Below are 8,335 nucleotides of genomic sequence, written 5' to 3' on the forward strand. Positions count from 1 at the left end.
TATCACGTAACGCAGAAAAATCAAATAATAATATTCATCATAGGTTTCATCTTCCCTAGGTATCTAGGGAATTTAGTTCAGAATTTGGGGAGAAAACATCTCAAAATTAGGAAAACAACAAGACATAAAGAACCCAAAAACTTCTAAAGAAATTGAATGAAGATCTTCAATCTTGAAGGAGATCCTGCTTCTGAGTTGATTCCGACGGCGTTCTTCGAGTAATTTCTTCCTTCTACTCAGCATGCTCCCTTAGGTCCTCTTCTAGTGTGTATTTATAAACTTTAGAATGCTCAGAATACATAAAAATTGGTTTTTTTCGCGTGTTTGGGAAACAGGGAGCGAAATCGGCATGGGCTGGCACATGGGCATGTGGCTAGCCCGTGTGTCTCACACGGGCATGTGCTCAGCCCGTATGGGAATGGCCAGGCCGTGTGGATCCTGAAAGTAGCTTGTTTTGTCTGATTTTGGCTCGTTTTCTGCTCTTTTTTCTCCCCTATGCTCTCCTACGTATAAAAACATGAAATTAAGGGATTAGGAACATCAAATTCACTAAATTATATGATAAATTGTCCAAAAAACATGCCAAGCATGGGATTAAAATATGTTTCTTTTATGGTTTATCAAATATCCTCACACTTAAGCATTTGCTTGTCCTCAAGCAAAATCCTCCACTCACAATTAAAATAAACTTTCTCAATTCATAATTCTCATCAATAATGTTTGTCATAATTCACAAGCAATCACACATTGATAATTCAACTAAAAGAGCACTTAAGAATTGACATCCTCACTAAAGATTCACTCAAATCACTCAAAGTGTTGAAGGTTCAAAAAAAAATAAGTTGAAAATCAAAATCTCCACCACTATAAAATGAGATGATACACAAATCAAAAAGTCTTTAAAGGGTTGTAATGGGGCTTGGTTTAAAGGTGTGGATAAAGGTTGAAAAAGAGGGTTAGAATCGAGATTAAATTAATAAATTACCTAACTAGAAAAATAAACTAATGTTGAATAATTACATCAATCGAAATTATCAAATAATAACACGAACTTCTTCTAAAAATCTAAAATTAACCATTTAAGCTCATAGAACTAGTAATAATCAAAATTAATATGTATTTATTTTTTTTCTATTTTTTCTCTTTTTTTTTAGATCGATTGATAATAAGAGAACATTTAGCAACTGAAACAAAAGAACATAGTTAGGCAACTAACGAAATCAAATCTCGACAAAAAGGGAGTCAATAAAATAGGAACAATTCTCAACGAATCAAAATTGAGTTATGGGTTAATATTAATGGGTAAATCAAGAACTGGTTTGTTAGGCTCAAAGAGGTTCACTAAGGGTTAATTATGAAGGTAGGCTTTTTGGGATAAGTGGGTTAAAACCTAGGTGCCTTTATCATCTCAGTATATCAAATCAAAGGTGTGGTCTCGACATGCATAATCGAAGCAAGTTCTAGAATAACCAATCAGTATTGACACACTCATAACCAATATTAAAGTGAGCAAGAAAAGTGTATGCTCTAAAGGCTCAAAATCTCACAAAAATTATGGTTTTTGATACCAATCTTGCAAATCTCAAACTTTAAGGTAATACCTCAATTTAGGGAAACAACCTAGCAATTTTTTTTATTCTGAAAATAGACTTATCATGCTTGATTCTCTAATGTCTTAAAGTTTAAACAATCAATGCACAATTACCTATGAATTTAATCTAAAACATATCAATAAAAATCACAAATAGGTAAGAATTCATTCTAATAGTAAAATGAGAAATTTCTTGAACACAAGACATAATTCAAGGATTTTCTAATAATCATATAAATAACCTCCCCACGTTTAAGATGTACATTGTCCTCAATGTACAAAAATAGATAATCACAATAGAAACAAACTATCATAAGAGAGGGAAAGAATTGAAACAGCCTTGAATATTGGACGAAATGCCCAGAATAGTGTAAAGCGGAATTGTAGATAAATGTAGATGTAGGGAATTATTCTAAGCAGCTGATAAGAAAATAAACACAACGCTGAAGAAGATTAAAGGGCTACTCGATTAGAAACAACCAATAAATAAAATATAGTTCAAAATATAAAAACGAAAAATTCTAGGAAAATACAAATAAAAATAAAAATAAAAATAAAAACTAATAAGAAAAATAAAAGAAAATAAAAATAAATGGACTCAAAAGTACTCATCATCAGACGCATCAGCATCATGAGTCGTCAGCACTAGAGGAGAAATATAGAAATGCTGACAAATCTGCTGCAATGCCGCATCAATACTATCGAACCTCTAAACACAGTATGACGAAAACCAATGAACTCCTCAGAAGATACTTCTTGGAAGCTAGCAGTAGAAGGAACAGGTCGGTGACTCGAAGGTGGAGGCTGTGGTGGGTCCTTGTGATAGGGAGGAACATCATCAGTGAAGTCCTCGGATTCATTCTGAGCGTCAGAATGAAATAATCTGTACTGAGGAGGATCTACTCCACATCGACGCTTGATTATCCTCATGTATATCATGCTCGAGATGCCCTGAGGGGACATCTGGTCAACTACTGCTCCAGTGTGTCGAGGAGGCTGAAGTGTCGAGCAAGATGAGTCACGTAATGGCCTAGACAGATGGGGCTCTTCCTGTGGCAGTCAGTCTGATGGCGGAAAGATAGAGCGATGAAGTACGCCAAATCAGATATATGTTCTTGTGCCATGCTCCATAGAAAGTAAGCATCGTGAGTGCTAACGACTCCGATGCTCTCTCCCTGACCTTTCAAGGTGTGAGCTAAAATAGCGTGAATATATCGTAAGACCGGAGAGAGAGAAGTCACCTTCGAGTGACTCGGATCATATGGTGTAAGGTCGGTCCAACAACATGATGGCAAGTGGTGGATATGCCGATGAAGTCTAAGGAAGTCGACGGCGCTCATGAATTTCTCCGTATAGAGTCTCATGGCAGCATCAAACTCTGGGACACTCATCTATCGCACTAAACCACTAAGGAAAAAAGTGACGGTGCCTGGCTCGTCATGAACTATCATGACTCGCTGTACCAGAAACGTCGAGAAAAACTCCAACGTCAGCTCCATGTAGGTGGGCTCGATGATGGCAAAGAATCTATCCCACAGAGCTGTGGCGATAATAATACGAACGTCATCAGCGAGTCAGGCCTGCTTCAACACGGCCTAATCAATGTAGCGGCCTGCACCAAGTGGTCGTACTTGAAGGAGCTGATATAAATTCTCTTGGAGGCCCCCCGAGAATCGAAGATAGGGGTGACGTGCCTCGACAGAAGCGCTCGATGAGGAGGTCCCACTAGAACCTTTTTGCTTTTTCGAAGCGGGGACAGTCACATTAGATTTGCCACGAGTGTTTGTCATGGTGTGCTTAAAAAATAAAAATAAAATAATTTATCAATAAATAAATAAATCAAGCATCACCAAAGGTTAAGAATGTCAAATCTAAATAGTCCTAAATAGCAAATTTCTCTTAAATAAATAATCAAAATATTCTAAAAGCAAGAGTAATGAAAAGTAGAAATAAATAAATAATCCTAATACTAGGAACAGAGAATACACCACTCAGTCTAAGAAAGTTAGAAACAGTGAGAAAGGACATTGAAATAAGAAACTAAGAATGCATCAAGAAAATGCCTAAAAACATAAAGTAAAGCAGCAGTAGTAATACAAATAAATGATTTACTAAAGAGAAAGTAAAATAAGTAGCAACTATATTCATAAAAGAAAAAGTAAATAACTGCTAATAATAAAAATAATAATAAACAATATAGAAAAAATAATATAGTAATAATAATACATAAGAAATCAATAATTAATCAAATAAAGAACATAGAAGGGAAAAAGGGGAAAACCGACTGAGAAGAAGGTGTTGATCGGAGCTAGGCACGCGACGGTGGGGTGGTTCGTGTGTGTGGGCTGATGAGAGTGTGAGAAAGGGAAATGAGGAGGATGGAAAGGGGAGTTGAAGGAGGAGAGGGGCGGTCGGGGTTAGTGCACGAGCGGCTGGGTCTGGCTCGACGAGGGTGTGAGGGGAATGTTCGGTTAGGGTGGATTTGTAGTGGTGGTTGCTGTGCGATGGGGTGAGGAAGAAAGAAAGTAAGGGGGCGCGAAAGGGGGAAAGACGGAGGTGTAGTGGTCGTGCAGCTTGGGTAATAAGGGGAAAAAAGGGGAAAAGAGGAAAGAAAGAAAGGTAAGTGAGGTTAAGGATGGGCGTTGGAGCGAAGGTAAAAGGGAAGAAGTAGAAGAGGGAAGTTTAGCGTGGTGGCTGGTCAGGGAATAGTGCCGGAGTAGAGGAAGGTTGGGGTTGACGGCGGCTAGGGTTCTTGGGGATTTAGGAGGAAAAAGACACAATAAAGAAATAAAATAAAAGAAGTTAAGGTTTTATGGGGTGACAAGTCATGTTTAGGCCCGTGTTGGGCTACACAGCTATGTCACACACCCGTGTGGTCTCCTGTTCAGCCCGTGTGTGATTAATGAAATAGCCCAGTTTTCACACAGCCTTCGCCGCGCCTATGTGTCCAAGCCTATGGTTCACACAGTCATGTAGCGCGGCTGTGTGCACTATCCTGCGCTTCTCCTTCACCTGTGTAACCTCCCAAATGCCCGTGAGGCACAACCGTGTCTCGCACATGGTCGTATGCCTTGCCCATGTAACTCTCTGACTTGTTTTAAATTTGAAAAATTAAGCTCCAGGTTTCACACGGCCTAGGACACGTCTGTGTGTCTATGTTGTGTGGTCCACACACCCGTGTGGACTGTTTTAGCCTGTGTCTTTGTTGACTTTTGGAAAAATTAAGTCCCAAGCTCCACACGGCCAAGGAAACACCCGTCTGTCCAGGCCGTGTGGGTCATACGGCCATGTCGCTTGGTAGTGTAACTCATTGTCGATTTTTTTCAAAATTTAAAACTAAGTCAAAAAGATCCACACGGCCTAGGACATGCCCTTGTATCCAGGCCATGTGGGTTTTAAAAACCTTTTTTTATTAATTAATTTTAAAAATATCATGAGATAAAATTAGTAAATTAGGAATGTTAGCGCTCGGGTTGCCTCCCGAAAAGCGCTTATTTAAAGTTTAAGCTCGACTTACCTCGTATTTGCATGGTCACGGAGGTTTGTGGAGTCAAAACTCCTCTTTCTCGTTGTTAAGTCTTTTATTCAAATAAGGTTTAAGGCGAGTAATGTTTACCTTGAAGGTGCCGAAATGAGAATGAGTTACCTCAATTGTACCGTATGGGAAGACATTGAGTATCGTCAAAGGAGTCACTCCGTTTGCGTTAAGCTCTGAAATGGTTATTCAAGGGTCAATTTCATCTAATAACACCTGATCTCCAACCTTAAATTGGTTCGTCCCATCCTTAAGCTCATCATGGAGTCACTTTGGTTCATCGTGTATTCTTTGTTTCTCCTTGACGTGCGTCCGGAATTCATCTAGTTCATCGATTTGTAGTCTTCTTTCTTCATGATTTGTTCTCTTTTTGTCATATAAACTGGATCGTGGCTCTATCACGTTTTTCCGACGTGTTTCCTAGAAAGAATGTTGAGCCACAAGTTTATTAACATTAACAGAACTCGTATAATCATCTCGATCACTAGATATCCTAATAGAATCACGAGCTTGGAGTTTAATCGTGTCATCACCTACAGGAAGTATTAACTCACCTGTACCAACATCTATGATAGTTCTAGCAGTTGCTAAAAATGGTCGTCCTAAAATTAAAGGTACGTCACTATCCTCATCCATGTCTAGAACAACAAAGTCAACTGGGAATATAAATTTATCAATTTTAACAAGCATGTCTTCACCAATACCCCTAAGAAATCTAATAGTTCTATCTGCCAATTGAGTGCTCATCCTAGTTTGTCTGGGTTTCCCAAGACCTAGTTATTTAAACATTTTATAGGTCATGACATTGATACTTGCCCATACATCAGCTAAAGCATTATTAACATTTAAACTACCAATTAAACAAGGAATAGTAAAACTCCCTGAATCTTTCAACTTGTTATGTAGTTTATTCTGCAAAATGGCTGAGCAAATTGCATTTAGTTCCATGTGCGACGAATCATCTAACTTCCGCTTATTTGCTGAAAGCTCTTTTAAAAATTTAACGGAATTTGGCATCTATAAAAGAGCTTCAATAAACGGTAAGTTAATATGCAACTTTTTCAAAAGTTTAAGAAATTTACTAAATTTTTCGTTTGTGTGGTCTTTCCTAATCACATTTCGATATCACACACGAGGTTTATACTCCTTTCTTATAGGTTTTTGTTCGTTGTGGCTTACTTTAGCCTTACCATTACTTACCACAGTTTCTTGCCTCAATTCAGATTCAAATTCAGCTAACCCTTCTTCATCTCAAATAGTAATTGCATGAAGCTGCTCTCTTGGGTTAGTTTCGGTGTTGCTTGGCAAGCTACCTTGTGGTCGTTCTGAAATTATCTTTTCCAATTGACCGATTTGATTCTCAAGCCCTTGAATCGACGCTTGTTGATTTTTAAGTGATGTTTCAGTGTTTTGGAAGCGGATTTCTAACACTGAAATAAATTTTGTCAATATCTTCTCAAGGTTCGGCTTCTTCTCTTGCTGGTAGGGTTGTTGCTGAAAGCTTGGAGAGGGCTATGGTCTTCGATTTCTTTGACCACCCCAAGAGAAATTGGGATGGTTCCTCCAACCTACATTATAAGTGTTATTATAGGGATTATTCTGATGTCTAGAATTTTTACCCATATAGTTGACTTGTTCGCTTTCTGTGCTAGGGTTGTAAGATAGACATTCTGAATTGTTCATCCCTCATCCATTTGTATCGCACTACATCACAAGACATACCTTCGTAGAACCCTATAAACCATCAATCTTTTTATTTAAAAGTTATACCTGATTCAATAAAATGGTGACCGCATCAACATTAAAGACACCGGCTACTTTCATTGGCTTTGTCCTTATAACTTACCACTGATAATTATTCAGTGACATCTCCTCTATAAACTCAAAAGCCGCTTCAGGTGTTTTATTATTCAAATTACCACCAGTGGCTGCATCGATTAGTTGCCTAGTTGAGGGGTTCAAACCGTTGTAGAAAGTTTGGACCTGTAGCCATAAAGGTAACCCATGGTTAGGGAACCTTCTTAATAAATCCTTATACCTCTCCCATGCATAGTAAAGGGTTTCTAAATCCATTTGCACGAAGGAAAAGATATCATTCCTTAGCTTGGTTGTCTTAGCTAGTGGAAAGTACTTTAACAAAAATTTCTCTATCATTTGCTCTCATGTAGTGATAGAACCTCGTGGTAAGGAATTCAACCACTATTTTGCCTTATTCCTCAATGAGAAGGGTAACAACCGAAGGCGAATGGCATCTTCAGAAACGCCATTTATCTTAAAAGTGTCACAGAATTCTAGGAAATTAGCTAAATGAGTATTTGGGTCTTCGTCCTGCAAACCATCAAACTGAACAAACTTTTGAATCATTTGAATAGTGTTAGGTTTTAGTTCAAAATTATTTGCAGCAATAGTAGGTCTAACAATACTCGATTCAGCCCTAGTTAAATTGGGCTTGGCATAATCATACATAGTACAAGGAGTAGGATTTGCTGCAACTACAGGAGGCAGTTGATTATCCTAATTTTCAGCCATCTCCTCAGTAATAACAATAACTTCCTCTTTCTCTTCTATTGTACTCTGTCGACTTTGCCTCGCTTCTCTATGGTTTCTACGAGCTTTAATTTCGATCTCACTGTCAAATACGAGAGGTCCTGACGAGTTTCTTCTAGTCATATACTAAAGAAACCTGCCAAAAGCAAACAAAAAGAAAAATTAGTAAACATAACTAAACTAAAAACAAAAATAAAATGAAATTAAAATAAAAATGGCTAAAGTAATAAAAATTAAGTGTTCCTAATATTTTAGTCCCCGGCAACGGTGCCAAAAACTTGATGTTGATTCACTTAACTAACTAAAATCACGACAAAAAGACAATTGTACCTATCAAGTAGTAGGATAGTTATGATGAGTTGAGGATATCGTATCCATGAGGACTAAAAGTACTAGTAATTACCTTTCTTCTATTATTTAGCCTATAAATTGAAGGGTTGTTTTTAACCTAAAATTAAACTAATTACTAAGGACTCGACAAAGAATGACTTGGGAAATATTCGAAGAAAACCAATGATAAAGACAATACCCTGGAAAGAATCCACCTAGACTTCACTTATTATTCTGAATCTGAGTTAAATGATTTATTCACTTGCCTTGATCTATAGAAATCCATAAATTATATTAATATCTCTTTTGAGAGTAAAAATAACAGACTCTAG

General features: G+C 37.6%; 1 non-coding gene across 1 annotated transcript; it reads left to right on the forward strand.

Moving 5' to 3' along the window:
* Positions 1-7,125: 7,125 nt before the first annotated feature.
* On the forward strand, positions 7,126-7,232 carry LOC121231680 (small nucleolar RNA R71). The gene has a single exon (XR_005929736.1). It is a non-coding gene; the product is annotated as a small nucleolar RNA R71 (small nucleolar RNA).
* Positions 7,233-8,335: the final 1,103 nt, after the last annotated feature.

The sequence above is a fragment of the Gossypium hirsutum genome, chromosome A06 (assembly GCF_007990345.1).
Source record: "Gossypium hirsutum isolate 1008001.06 chromosome A06, Gossypium_hirsutum_v2.1, whole genome shotgun sequence".
In the NCBI taxonomy this organism is placed as follows: Eukaryota; Viridiplantae; Streptophyta; class Magnoliopsida; order Malvales; family Malvaceae; genus Gossypium; species Gossypium hirsutum.